This window comes from Mobula birostris, unplaced genomic scaffold (assembly GCF_030028105.1).
Source record: "Mobula birostris isolate sMobBir1 unplaced genomic scaffold, sMobBir1.hap1 scaffold_798, whole genome shotgun sequence".
NCBI lineage: Eukaryota > Metazoa > Chordata > Chondrichthyes > Myliobatiformes > Myliobatidae > Mobula > Mobula birostris.
In genome coordinates, this window is record NW_027278515.1 from 89,432 (window position 1) to 106,158 (window position 16,727).

Below are 16,727 nucleotides of genomic sequence, written 5' to 3' on the forward strand. Positions count from 1 at the left end.
CAACACAGCCCTCGAGTCACTCTCACAGCACTAACTGTGTACAACACAGCTCTCGAGCCACTCTCACTGCACTAACATGGTACAGCACCGCCCTAGAGTCACTCTCACTGCACTAACTGTGTACAACACTGCACTCGAGCCACTCTCACTGCACTAACTGTGTACAACACTGCCATCGAGCCACTCTCACCAACTGTGTATAACAGAGCCCTCGAGCCACTCTCACTGCACTAACTGTATACAACACTGCCCTCGAGCCACTCTCACTGCACTACCTGTGTACAACACTGCCCTCAAGCCACTCTCACTGCACTAACTGTGTACAACGCTGCGCTCGAGCCACTCTCACTGCACTAACTGTGTACACCACTGCCTTTGAGCCACTCTCACTGCAGTAACTGTGTACAACACAGCCCTGGAGCCACTCTTACTGCACTAACTGTGTACAACAAAGCCCTCGAGACACACTCACTGCACTAACTGTGCATAACTCTGCCCTCCAGCCACTCTCACTAACTGTGTACAACACTGCCCTCGAGCCACTCTCACTGCACTAACTGTGTACAACACAGCCCTGGAGTCACTCTCACTAACTGTGTACAACACAGCCCTGGAGTCACTCTCACTAACTGTGTACAACACAGCCCTGGAGCCACTCTCACTGCAGTAACTGTGTACAGCACTGCCCTCAAGCTGCAGTAACTGTGTACAACATTGCCCTCGAGCCACTCTCACTGCACTAAATGTATACAACACAGCCCTGGAGCAACTCTCACTGCACTAACTGTGTACAACACAGCCCTCGAGCCATTCTCACTACACTAACTGTGTACAACACTGCCCTCGAGCCACTCTCACTGCACTAACTGTATACAACACTGTTCTCGAGCCACTCTCACTAACTGTGTACAACACAGCCCTGGAGTCACTCTCACTAACTGTGTACAACACAGCCCTGGAGTCACTCTCACTAACTGTGTACAACACAGCCCTCGAGCCACTCTCACTGCACTAACTGTGTACAACACTGCCCTCGAGCCACTCTCACTGCACGAACTGTGTATAACACTGCCCTGGAGTCACTCTCACTAACTGTGTACAACACAGCCCTGGAGTCACTCTCACTGCACTAACTGTGTACAACACTGCCCTCGAGCCACACAGACTGCAGTAACTGTGTACAACATTGCCCTCGAGCCACTCTCACTAACTGTGTACAACACAGCCCTGGAGTCACTCTCACTGCACTAACTGTGTACAACACAGCCCTCGAGCCACTCACACTGCACTAATTGTGTATAACAGTGCCCTGGAGTCACTCTCACCAACTGTGTACAACACTGCCGTGGAGCCACTCTCACTGCACTGACTGTGTACAACACAGCCCTTGAGCCACTCTCACTGCACGAACTGTGTACAACACTGCCCTCGAGCCACTCTCACTAACTGTGTACAACACAGCTATCGATCCACTCTCACTGCACTAACATGGTACAGCACTGCCCTAGAGTCACTCACACTGCACTAACAGTGTACAACGCAGCCCTGGAGCCACTCTCACTGCACTAACTGTGTACAACACTGCCCTGGAGCCACTCTCACTGCACTAACTGTGTACAACACTGCCCTGGAGCCACTCTCACTGCACTAAATGTGTACAACACTGCCCTCGTGTCACTGTCACTAACTGAGTACAACACAGCCCTGGAGTCACTCTCACTGCACTAACTGTGTACATCACAGCCCTCGAGTCACTCTCACTGTACTAACTGTGTACAAAACTGCCCTCGAGCCACTCTCACTAACTGTGTACAACAGAACCTTCGAGCCACTCTCGCTGCACTAACTGTATACAACACTGCCCTCGAGCCACCCTCACTGCACTAACTGTGTACAACACAGCCCTCGAGCCACTCTCACTGCACCAACTGTGTACAACACTGCCCTCAAGCCACTCTCACTGCACTAACGGTGCACAACACAGTCCTCGATCCACTCTCACTGCACTAACTGTGTACAACACTGCCCTCGTGCCACTCTGACTAACTGTGTACAACACAGCCCTCAAGCCACTCTCAATGCACTAACTGTGTACAACACTGCCCTCGAGCCACTCTCACTGCACTAACTGTGTACAACACTGCCCTCGTGCCACTCTCACTAACTGTGTACAACACAGCCCTCAAGCCACTCTCAATGCACTAACTGTGTACAACACTGCCCTCGAGCCACTCTCACTGCACTAACTGTGTACAACACAGCCCTCGAGCCACTCTCACTGCACTAACTGTGTACAACACTGCCCTCGAGCCACTCTCACTGCACGAACTGTGTACAACACAGCCCTCGAGTCACTCTCACTGCACTAACTGTGTACAACACTGCCCTCGAGCCACACAGACTGCACTAACTGTGTACAACACTGCCTTCGAGCAACTCTCACTGCACTAACTGTGTAAAACACTGCCCTCGAGCCACTCTCACTAACTGTGTACAACACAGCCCTGGAGTCACTCTCACTGCACTGACTGTGTACAACACTGCCCTCGAGCCACTCTCACTGCACGAACTGCGTACAACACTGCCCTCGAACCACTCTCACTGCACTAAATGTATACAACACAGCCCTGGAGCAACTCTCACTGCACTAACTGTGTACAACACAGCCCTCGAGCCACTGTCACTACACTAACTGTGTACAACACTGCCCTCGAGCCACTCTCACTGCACTAACTGTGTACAACACTGCCCTCGTGCCACTCTCACTAACTGTGTACAACACAGCCCTGGAGTCACTCTCACTAACTGTGTACAACACAGCCCTCGAGCCACTCTCACTGCACTAACTGTGTACAACACTGCCCTCGAGTCACTCTCACTGCACTAACTGTGTACAACACTGCCCTCGAGCCACTCTCACTAACTGTGTACAACACAGCCCTGGAGTCACTCTCACTGCACTGACTGTGTACATCACAGCCCTGGAGTCACTCTCACTAACTGTGTACAACACAGCCCTGGAGCCACTCTCACTACACTGACTGTGTACAACACTGCCATCGAGTCACTCTCACTAACTGTGTACAACACAGCCCTGGAGCCACTCTCACTGCACTGACTGTGTACAACACAGCCCTGGAGTCACTCTCACTAACTGTGTACAACACAGCCCTGGAGTCACTCTCACTAAACTAACTGTGTACAACACAGCCCTCGAGTCACTCTCACAGCACTAACTGTGTACAACACAGCCGTCGAGCCACTCTCACTGCACTAACTGTGTACAACACAGCCCTGGAGGCACTCTCACTGCACTAACTGTGTACAACACTGACTTCGAGCAACTCTCACTGCACTAACTGTGTACAATACAACCCACGAGCCACTCTCACTGCACGAACTGTGTACAACACTGCCCTCGAGCCACGCTCACTAACTGTGTACAACACAGCCCTCGATCCACTCTCACTGCACTAACTGTGTACAACCCAGCCCTCGAGCCACTCTCACTGCACTAATTGTGTATAACAGTGCCCTGGAGTCACTCTCACTAACTGTGTACAACAATGCCCTCGAGCCACTCTCACTAAGTGTGTACAACAAAGCCCTCGAGTCACTCTCACTGCACTAACTGTGTACAACACAGCCCTCGAGTCACTCTCACTAACTGTGTACAACACAGCCCTCGAGCCACTCTCACTAACTGCGTACAACACAGCCCTCGAGTACTCTCACTGCACTAACTGTGTACAACACTGTCCTGGAGTCACTCTCACTGCACTAACTGTGTACAACACTGTCCTGGAGTCACTCTCACTGCACTAACTGTGTACAACACAGCGCTGGAGCCACTCTCACTGCACTAACTGTGTACAACACTGCCCTCGAGCCACTCGCACTGCACTAACTGTGTACAACACTGCCCTCTAGCCACTCTCACTGCACTAACTGTGTACAACACAGCCCTGGAGCCACTCTCACTGCACTAACTGTATACAACACAGCCCTCGAGCCAGTCTCACTGCACTAACAGTGTATAACACTGCCCTGGAGTAACTCTCACTAACTGTGTACAACACAGCCTGCGAGCCACTCTCACTGTACTAACTGTGTACAAAACTGCCCTCGAGCCACTTTCAGTAACTGTGTACAACAGATCCTTCGAGCCACTCTCACTGCACTAACTGTATACAACACTGCCCTCGAGCCACCCTCACTGCACTAACTGTGTACAACACTGCCCTCAAGCCACTCTCACTGCACTAACTGTGTACAACACAGCCCTCGATGCACTCTCACTGCACTAACTGTGTACAACACAGCCCTCGAGCCACTCACACTGCACTAATTGTGTATAACAGTGCCCTGGAGTCACTCTCACTAACTGTGTACAACACTGCCGTGGAGCCACTCTGACTGCACTGACTGTGTACAACACAGCCCTCGAGCCACTCTCACTGCACGAACTGTGTACAACACTGCCCTCGAGCCACTCTCACTAACTGTGTACAACACAGCTATCGATCCACTCTCACTGCACTAACATGGTACAGCACTGCCCTAGAGTCACTCTCACTGCACTAACAGTGTACAACGCAGCCCTGGAGCCACTCTCACTGCACTAACTGTGTACAACACAGCCCTCGAGTCACTCTCACTGCACTAACTGTGTACAACACTGCCCTCGAGCCACACAGACTGCACTAACTGTGTACAACACTGCCCTCGAGCCACTCTCACTAACTGTGTACAACACAGCCCTGGAGTCACTCTCACTGCACTGACTGTGTACATCACAGCCCTGGAGTCACTCTGACTAACTGTGTACAACACAGCCCTGGAGGCACTCTCACTACACTGACTGTGTACAACACTGCCATCGAGTCACTCTCACTAACTGTGTACAACACAGCCCTGGAGCCACTCTCACTGCACTGACTGTGTACAACACAGCCCTGGAGTCACTCTCACTAACTGTGTACAACACAGCCCTGGAGTCACTCTCACTAAACTAATTGTGTGCAACACAGCCCTCGAGTCACTCTCACAGCACTAACTGTGTACAACACAGCCGTCAGCCACTCTCACTGCACTAACTGTGTACAACACAGCCCTGGAGGCACTCTCACTGCACTAACTGTGTACAACACTGCCTTCGAGCAACTCTCACTGCACTAACTGTGTACAATACAACCCACGAGCCACTCTCACTGCACGAACTGTGTACAACACTGCCCTCGAGCCACTCTCACTAACTGTGTACAACACAGCTCTCGAGCCACTCTCACTGCACTAACATGGTACAGCACCGCCCTAGAGTCACTCTCACTGCACTAACAGTGTAAAACACAGCCCTGGAGCCACTCTCACTGCACTAACTGTGTACAACACAGCGCTCGAGCCACTCTCACTGCACTAATTGTGTATAACACTGCTCTGCAGTCACTCTCACTAACTGTGTACAACACAGCCCTCGAGCCACTCTCACTGCACTAACTGTGTAGAACACTGCCCTCGAGCCACTCTCACTAACTGTGTACAGCACAGCCCTCGAGCCACTCTCACTGCACTAACTGTGTACAACACTGCCCTCGAGCCACTCTGACTGCACTAACTGTGTACAACACAGCCCTCGAGCCACTCTCGCTCCACTAACTGTGTACAACACTGCCCTCGAGCCACTCTCACTGCACTAACTGTGTACCACACTGCCCGCGAGCCACTGTCACTGCACTAACTGTGTATAACAATGCACACGAGCCACTCTCACTGCACTAACTGTGTACAACGCTGCCCTGGAGTCACTCTCACTGCACTAACGGTGTACAACACAGCCCTCGAGCCACTCTCGCTCCACTAACTGTGTACAACACAGCACACGAGCCACTCTCGCTCCACTAACTGTGTACAACACAGCCCTGGAGCCACTCTCACTGCACTAACTGTGTACAACACAGCCCTCGATCCACTCTCACTGCACTGACTGTGTACAACACTGCCCTCGAGCCACTCTGACTAACTGTGTACAACACAGCCCTCGAGCCACTCTCACTGAACTAACTATGTACAACACTGCCCTGGAGTCACTCTCACTAACTGTGTATAACACAGCCCTGGCGTCACTCCCACCAGCTGTGTACAACACAGCCCTGGAGTCACTCTCACTGCACTAACGGTGTACAACACAGCCCTGGAGTCACTCTCACTAACTGTGTACAACACAGCCTTTGAGCCACTGTCACTGCACTAAATGTGTACAACACTGCCCTCGAGCAACTCTCACTGCACTAACTGTGTACAATACAGCCCTCGAGCCACTCTCACTGCACTAACTGTGTACAACACTGCCCTCGAGCCAATCTCACTGCACTAACTGTGTACAACACTGCCCTCGAGCTACTCTCACTGCACGAACTGTGTACAACACTGCCCTGGAGTCACTCTCACTGCACTAACTGTGTAGAACACATCCCTCGAGTAACCCTCAGTAACTGTATACAACCATGCCCTCGATCCACACTCACTGCACTAACTGTGTTCAACACTGCCCTGGAGTCACTCTCACTAACTGTGTACAACACAGCCCTTGAGTCACTCTCACTGCACTAACTGTGTACAACACAGCACTCGAGCCACTCTTACTGCACCAACTGTGTACGACACTGCCCTGGAGTCACTCTCACTGCACTAACTGTGTACAACACATCCCTCGAGTCACTCTCACTAACTGTGTACAACACTGCCCTGGAGTCACTCTCACTGCACTAACTGTGTACAACACAGCGCTGGAGCCACTCTCACTGCACTAACTGTGTACAACACTGCCCTCGAGCCACTCGCACTGCACTAACTGTGTACAACACTGCCCTCGAGCCACTCTCACTGCACTAACTGTATAGAACACAGCCCTCGAGCCAGTCTCACAGCACTAACAGTGTATAACACTGCCCTGGAGTAACTCTCACTAACTGTGTACAACACAGCCTGCGAGCCACTCTCACTGTACTAACTGTGTACAAAACTGCCCTCGAGCCACTCTCAGTAACTGTGTACAACAGATCCTTCAAGCCACTCTCACTGCACTAACTGTATAGAACACTGCCCTCGAGCCACCCTCACTGCACTAACTGTGTACAACACAGCCCTCGAGCCACTCTCACTGCACTAACTGTGTACAACACAGCCCTCGATGCACTCTCACTGCACTGACTGTGTACAACACAGCCCTCGAGCCACTCTGACTAACTGTGTACAACACAGCCCTCGAGTCACTCTCACTGCACTAACTGTGTACAACACTGCCCTGGAGTCACTCTCACTGCACTAACTGTGTACAACACAGCCCTCGAGTCACTCTCACTAACTGTGTACAACACAGCCCTCGAGTCATTCTCACTGCACTAACTGTGTACAACACTGCCCTGGAGTCACTCTCACTAACTGTGTACAACACAGCCCTCGAGTCACTCTCACTGCACTAACTGTGTACAACACTGCCATCGAGCCACTCTCACTGCACTAACTGTGTACAACACTGCCCTCGTGCCACTCTGACTAACTGTGTACAACACAGCCCTCAAGCCACTCTCAATGCACTAACTGTGTACAACACTGCCCTCGAGCCACTCGCACTGCACTAACTGTGTACAACACTGCCCTCGTGCCACTCTCACTAACTGTGTACAACACAGCCCTCGAGCCACTCTCAATGCACTAACTGTGTACAACACTGCCCTCGAGCCACTATCACTGCACTAACTATGTACAACACAGCCCTCGAGCCACTCTCACTGCACTAACTGTGTACAACACTGCCCTCGAGCCAGTCTCACTGCACGAACTGTGTACAACACTGCCCTCGAGTCACTCTCACTAACTGTGTACAACACAGCCCTCGAGCCACCCTCACTGCACTAACTGTGTACAACACTGCCCTCAAGCCACTCTCACTGCACTAACTGTGTACAACACAGCCCTCGATGCACTCTCACTGCACTAACTGTGTACAACACAGCCCTCGAGCCACTCACACTGCACTAATTGTGTATAACAGTGCCCTGGAGTCACTCTCACTAACTGTGTACAACACTGCCGTGGAGCCACTCTCACTGCACTGACTGTGTACAACACAGCCCTCGAGCCACTCTCACTGCACGAACTGTGTACAACACTGCCCTCGAGCCACTCTCACTAACTGTGTACAACACAGCTATCGATCCACTCTCACTGCACTAACATGGTACAGCACTGCCCTAGAGTCACTCTCACTGCACTAACAGTGTACAACGCAGCCCTGGAGCCACTCTCACTGCACTAACTGTGTACAACACAGCCCTCGAGTCACTCTCACTGCACTAACTGTGTACAACACTGCCCTCGAGCCACACAGACTGCACTAACTGTGTACAACACTGCCCTCGAGCCACTCTCACTAACTGTGTACAACACAGCCCTGGAGGCACTCTCACTACACTGACTGTGTACAACACTGCCATCGAGTCACTCTCACTAACTGTGTACAACACAGCCCTGGAGCCACTCTCACTGCACTGACTGTGTACAACACAGCCCTGGAGTCACTCTCACTAACTGTGTACAACACAGCCCTGGAGTCACTCTCACTAAACTAACTGTGTACAACACAGCCCTCGAGTCACTCTCACAGCACTAACTGTGTACAACACAGCCGTCGAGCCACTCTCACTGCACTAACTGTGTACAACACAGCCCTGGAGGCACTCTCACTGCACTAACTGTGTACAACACTGCCTTCGAGCAACTCTCACTGCACTAACTGTGTACAATACAACCCACGAGCCACTCTCACTGCACGAACTGTGTACAACACTGCCCTCGAGCCACTCTCACTAACTGTGTACAACACAGCTCTCGAGCCACTCTCACTGCACTAACATGGTACAGCACCGCCCTAGAGTCACTCTCACTGCACTAACAGTGTAAAACACAGCCCTGGAGCCACTCTCACTGCACTAACTGTGTACAACACAGCGCTCGAGCCACTCTCACTGCACTAATTGTGTATAACACTGCCCTGCAGTCACTCTCACTAACTGTGTACAACACAGCCCTCGAGCCACTCTCACTGCACTGACTGTGTACATCACAGCCCTGGAGTCACTCTGACTAACTGTGTACAACACAGCCCTGGAGGCACTCTCACTACACTGACTGTGTACAACACTGCCATCGAGTCACTCTCACTAACTGTGTACAACACAGCCCTGGAGCCACTCTCACTGCACTGACTGTGTACAACACAGCCCTGGAGTCACTCTCACTAACTGTGTACAACACAGCCGTGGAGTCACTCTCACTAAACTAACTGTGTACAACACAGCCCTCGAGTCACTCTCACAGCACTAACTGTGTAGAACACAGCCGTCGAGCCACTCTCACTGCACTAACTGTGTACAACACAGCCCTGGAGGCACTCTCACTGCACTAACTGTGTACAACACTGCCTTCGAGCAACTCTCACTGCACTAACTGTGTACAATACAACCCACGAGCCACTCTCACTGCACGAACTGTGTACAACACTGCCCTCGAGCCACTCTCACTAACTGTGTACAACACAGCTCTCGAGCCACTCTCACTGCACTAACATGGTACAGCACCGCCCTAGAGTCACTCTCACTGCACTAACAGTGTAAAACACAGCCCTGGAGCCACTCTCACTGCACTAACTGTGTACAACACAGCGCTCGAGCCACTCTCACTGCACTAATTGTGTATAACACTGCCCTGCAGTCACTCTCACTAACTGTGTACAACACAGCCCTCGAGCCACTCTCACTGCACTAACTGTGTAGAACACTGCCCTCGAGCCACTCTCACTAACTGTGTACAGCACAGCCCTCGAGCCACTCTCACTGCACTAACTGTGTACAACACTGCCCTCGAGCCACTCTGACTGCACTAACTGTGTACAACACAGCCCTCGAGCCACTCTTGCTCCACTAACTGTGTACAACACTGCCCTCGAGCCACTCTCACTGCACTAACTGTGTACCACACTGCCCGCGAGCCACTGTCACTGCACTAACTGTGTATAACACTGCACACGAGCCACTCTCACTGCACTAACTGTGTACAACGCTGCCCTGGAGTCACTCTCACTGCACTAACGGTGTACAACACAGCCCTCGAGCCACTCTCGCTCCACTAACTGTGTACAACACAGCACACGAGCCACTCTCGCTCCACTAACTGTGTACAACACAGCCCTGGAGCCACTCTCACTGCACTAACTGTGTACAACACAGCCCTCGATCCACTCTCACTGCACTAACTGTGTACAACACTGCCCTCGAGCCACTCTGACTAACTGTGTACAACACAGCCCTCGAGCCACTCTCACTGAACTAACTATGTACAACACTGCCCTGGAGTCACTCTCACTAACTGTGTATAACACAGCCCTGGAGTCACTCCCACCAGCTGTGTACAACACAGCCCTGGAGTCACTCTCACTGCACTAACGGTGTACAACACAGCCCTCGAGCCACTCTCACTACACTAACTGTGTACAACACTGCCCTGGAGTCACTCTCACTAACTGTGTACAACACAGCCTTTGAGCCACTGTCACTGCACTAAATGTGTACAACACTGCCCTCGAGCAACTCTCACTGCACTAACTGTGTACAATACAGCCCTCGAGCCACTCTCACTGCACTAACTGTGTACAACACTGCCCTCGAGCCAATCTCACTGCACTAACTGTGTACAACACTGCCCTCGAGCTACTCTCACTGCACGAACTGTGTACAACACTGCTCTGGAGTCACTCTCACTGCACTAACTGTGTAGAACACATCCCTCGAGTAACTCTCAGTAACTGTATACAACCATGCCCTCGATCCACACTCACTGCACTAACTGTGTTCAACACTGCCCTGGAGTCACTCTCACTAACTGTGTACAACACAGCCCTTGAGTCACTCTCACTGCACTAACTGTGTACAACACAGCACTCGAGCCACTCTTACTGCACCAACTGTGTACGACACTGCCCTGGAGTCACTCTCACTGCACTAACTGTGTACAACACATCCCTCGAGTCACTCTCACTAACTGTATACAAACATGCCCTCGATCCACTCTCACTGCACTAACTGTGTGCAACACAGCCCTGGAGTCAATCTCACTAACTGTATACAACGCAGCCCTGGAGCCACACTCTCGGCACTAACTGTGTACAACACTGCCCTGGAGTCACTCTCACTGCACTAACTGTGTACAACACAGCGCTGGAGCCACTCTCACTGCACTAACTGTGTACAACACTGCCCTCGAGCCACTCGCACTGCACTAACTGTGTACAACACTGCCCTCGAGCCACTCTCACTGCACTAACTGTGTACAACACAGCCCTGGAGCCACTCTCACTGCACTAACTGTATAGAACACAGCCCTCGAGCCAGTCTCACAGCACTAACAGTGTATAACACTGCCCTGGAGTAACTCTCACTAACTGTGTACAACACAGCCTGCGAGCCACTCTCACTGTACTAACTGTGTACAAAACTGCCCTCGAGCCACTCTCAGTAACTGTGTACAACAGATCCTTCAAGCCACTCTCACTGCACTAACTGTATACAACACTGCCCTCGAGCCACCCTCACTGCACTAACTGTGTACAACACAGCCCTCGAGCCACTCTCACTGCACTAACTGTGTACAACACAGCCCTCGATGCACTCTCACTGCACTGACTGTGTACAACACAGCCCTCGAGCCACTCTGACTAACTGTGTACAACACAGCCCTCGAGTCACTCTCACTGCACTAACTGTGTACAACACTGCCCTGGAGTCACTCTCACTGCACTAACTGTGTACAACACAGCCCTCGAGTCACTCTCACTAACTGTGTACAACACAGCCCTCGAGTCATTCTCACTGCACTAACTGTGTACAACACTGCCCTGGAGTCACTCTCACTAACTGTGTACAGCACAGCCCTCGAGTCACTCTCACTGCACTAACTGTGTACAACACTGCCATCGAGCCACTCTCAGTGCACTAACTGTGTACAACACTGCCCTCGTGCCACTCTGACTAACTGTGTACAACACAGCCCTCAAGCCACTCTCAATGCACTAACTGTGTACAACACTGCCCTCGAGCCACTCGCACTGCACTAACTGTGTACAACACTGCCCTCGTGCCACTCTCACTAACTGTGTACAACACAGCCCTCAAGCCACTCTCAATGCACTAACTGTGTACAACACTGCCCTCGAGCCACTCTCACTGCACTAACTATGTACAACACAGCCCTCGAGCCACTCTCACTGCACTAACTGTGTACAACACTGCCCTCGAGCCAGTCTCACTGCACGAACTGTGTACAACACTGCCCTCGAGTCACTCTCACTAACTGTGTACAACACAGCCCTCGAGTCACTCTCACTGCACTAACTGTGTACAACACTGCCCTCGAGCCACACAGACTGCATTAACTGTGTACAACACTGCCTTCGAGCAACTCTCACTGCACTAACTGTGTACAACACTGCCCTCGAGCCACTCTCACTAACTGTGTACAACACAGCCCTGGAGTCACTCTCACTGCACTGACTGTGTACAACACTGCCCTCGAGTCACTCTCACGAACTGTGTACAACACAGCCCTGGTGTCACTCTCACTAAACTAACTGTGTATAGCACAGCCCTCGAGTCACTCTCACTGCACTAACTGTGTGCAACACAGCCCTGGAATCACTCTCACTAACTGTATACAACGCAGCCCTGGAGCCACACTCTCGGCACTAACTGTGTACAACACTGCCCTCAAGCCAATCTCACTGCACGAACTGTGTACAACACTGCCCTCGAACCACTCTCACTGCACTAAATGTGTACAACACAGCCCTGGAGCCACTCTCACTGCACTAACTGTGTACAACACAGCCCTCGAGCCACTCTCACTACACTAACTGTGTACAACTCTGCCCTCGAGCCACTCTCACTGCACTAACTGTGTACAACACAGCCCACGAGCCACTCTCACTGCACGAACTGTGTACAACACTGCCCTCGAGCCACTCTCACTACCTGTGTACAACACAGCTCTCGAGCCACTCTCACTGCACTAACATGGTACTGCACCGCCCTAGAGTCACTCTCACTGCACTAACTGTGTACAACACTGCACTCGAGCCACTCTCACTGCACTAACTGTGTACAACACTGCCATCGAGCCACTCTCACTAACTGTGTACAACAGAGCCCTCGAGCCACTCTCACTGCACTAACTCTATACAACACTGCCCTCGAGCCACTCTCACTGCACTACCTGTGTACAACACTGCCCTCAAGCCACTCTCACTGCACTAACTGTGTACAACGCTGCGCTCGAGCCACTCTCACTGCACTAACTGTGTACACCACTGCCTTTGAGCCACTCTCACTGCACTAACTGTGTACAACAAAGCCCTCGAGACACTCTCACTGCACTAACTGTGCATAACTCTGCCCTCCAGCCACTCTCACTAACTGTGCACAACACTGCCCTGGAGTCACTCTCACTAACTGTGTACAACACAGCCCTCGAGTCACTCTCACTGCACTAACTGTGTACAACACTGCCATCGAGCCACTCTCACTGCACTAACTGTGTACAACACTGCCCTCGTGCCACTCTGACTAACTGTGTATAACACAGCCCTCAAGCCACTCTCAATGCACTAACTGTGTACAACACTGCCGTCGAGCCGCTCGCACTGCACTAACTGTGTACAACACTGCCCTCGTGCCACTCTCACTAACTGTGTACAACACAGCCCTCAAGCCACTCTCAATGCACTAACTGTGTACAACACTGCCCTCGAGCCACTCTCACTGCACTAACTATGTACAACACAGCCCTCGAGCCACTCTCACTGCACTAACTGTGTACAACACTGCCCTCGAGCCAGTCTCACTGCACGAACTGTGTACAACACTGCCCTCGAGTCACTCTCACTAACTGTGTACAACACAGCCCTCGAGCCACTCTCACTGCACTAACTGTGTACAACACTGCCCTCGAGCCACACAGACTGCACTAACTGTGTACAACACTGCCTTCGAGCAACTCTCACTGCACTAACTGTGTACAACACTGCCCTCGAGCCACTCTCACTAACTGTGTACAACACAGCCCTGGAGTCACTCTCACTGCACTGACTGTGTACAACACTGCCCTCGAGTCACTCTCACGAACTGTGTACAACACAGCCCTGGTGTCACTCTCACTAAACTAACTGTGTATAGCACAGCCCTCGAGTCACTCTCACTGCACTAACTGTGTGCAACACAGCCCTGGAATCACTCTCACTAACTGTATACAACGCAGCCCTGGAGCCACACTCTCGGCACTAACTGTGTACAACACTGCCCTCGAGCCAATCTCACTGCACGAACTGTGTACAACACTGCCCTCGAACCACTCTCACTGCACTAAATGTGTACAACACAGCCCTGGAGCCACTCTCACTGCACTAACTGTGTACAACACAGCCCTCGAGCCACTCTCACTACACTAACTGTGTACAACTCTGCCCTCAAGCCACTCTCACTGCACTAACTGTGTACAACACTGTTCTCGAGCCACTCTCACTAACTGTGTACAACACAGCCCTGGAGTCACTCTCACTAACTGTGTACAACACACCCCTGGAGTCACTCTCACTAACTGTGTACAACACAGCCCTCGAGCCACTCTCACTGCACTAACTGTGTACAACACAGCCCTCGAGCCACACAGACTGCACTAACTGTGTACAACACTGCCCTCGAGCCACTGTCACTGCACTAACTGTGTACAACACAGCCCTGGAGTCACTCTCACTGCACTCACTGTGTACATCACAGCCCTGGAGTTACTCTCACTAACTGTGTACAACACAGCCCTGGAGCCACTCTCACTACACTGACTGTGTACAACACTGCCATCGAGTCACTCTCACTAACTGTGTACAACACAGCCCTGGAGCCACTCTCACTGCACTGACTGTGTACAACACTGCCCTCGAGTCACGCTCACTAACTGTGTCCAACACAGCCCTGGAGTCACTCTCACTAAACTAACTGTGTACAACACAGCCCTCGAGTCACTCTCACAGCACTAACTGTGTACAACACAGCCGTCGAGCCACTCTCACTGCACTAACTGTGTACAACACAGCCCTGGAGGCACTCTCACTGCACTAACTGTGTACAACACTGCCTTCGAGCAACTCTCACTGCACTAACTGTGTACAACACAGCCCACGAGCCACTCTCACTGCACGAACTGTGTACAACACTGCCCTCGAGCCACTCTCACTACCTGTGTACAACACAGCTCTCGAGCCACTCTCACTGCACTAACATGGTACAGCACCGCCCTAGAGTCACTCTCACTGCACTAACTGTGTACAACACTGCACTCGAGCCACTCTCACTGCACTAACTGTGTACAACACTGCCATCGAGCCACTCTCACTAACTGTGTAGAACAGAGCCCTCGAGCCACTCTCACTGCACTAACTGTATACAACACTGCCCTCGAGCCACTCTCACTGCACTACCTGTGTACAACACTGCCCTCAAGCCACTCTCACTGCACTAACTGTGTACAACGCTGCGCTCGAGCCACTCTCACTGCACTAACTGTGTACACCACTGCCTTTGAGCCACTCTCACTGCACTAACTGTGTACAACAAAGCCCTCGAGACACTCTCACTGCACTAACTGTGCATAACTCTGCCCTCCAGCCACTCTCACTAACTGTGTACAGCACTGCCCTCAAGCTGCAGTAACTGTGTACAACATTGCCCTCGAGCCACTCTCACTGCTCTAACTGTGTACAACACAGCCCTGGAGCCACTCTCACTGCAATAACTGTGTACAACACAGCCCTGGAACCACTTTCACTGCACTAACTGTGTACAACACTGCCCTGGAGTCACTCTCACTAACTGTGTACAACACAGCCTTTGAGCCACTCTCACTGCACTAAATGTGTACAACACTGCCCTCGAGCAACTCTCACTGCACTAACTGTGTACAATACAGCCCTCGAGCCACTCTCACTGCACTAACTGTGTATAACACTGCCCTGGAGTAACCCTGACGAACTGTGTACACCACAGCCCTCGAGCCAATCTCACTGCACTAACTGTGTACAACACTGCCCTCGAGCCACTCTCACTGCACTAACTGTGTACAACACAGCCCTGGAGGCACTCTCACTGCACTAACTGTGTACAACACTGCCTTCGAGCAACTCTCACTGCACTAACTGTGTACAACACAGCCCACGAGCCACTCTCACTGCACGAACTGTGTACAACACTGCCCTCGAGCCACTCTCACTAACTGTGTACAACACAGCTCTCGAGCCACTCTCACTTCACTAACATGGTACAGCACCGCCCTAGAGTCACTCTCACTGCACTAACAGTGTAAAACACAGCCCTGGAGCCACTCCCACTGCACTAACTGTGTACAACACAGCGCTCGAGCCACTCTCACTGCACTAATTGTGTATAACACTGCCCTGCAGTCACTCTCACTCACTGTGTACAACACAGCCCTCGAGCCACTCTCACTGCACTAACTGTGTAGAACACTGCCCTCGAGCCACTCTCACTAACTGTGTACAGCACAGCCCTCGAGCCACTCTCACTGCACTAACTGTGTACAACACTGCCCTCGAGCCACTCTGACTGCAC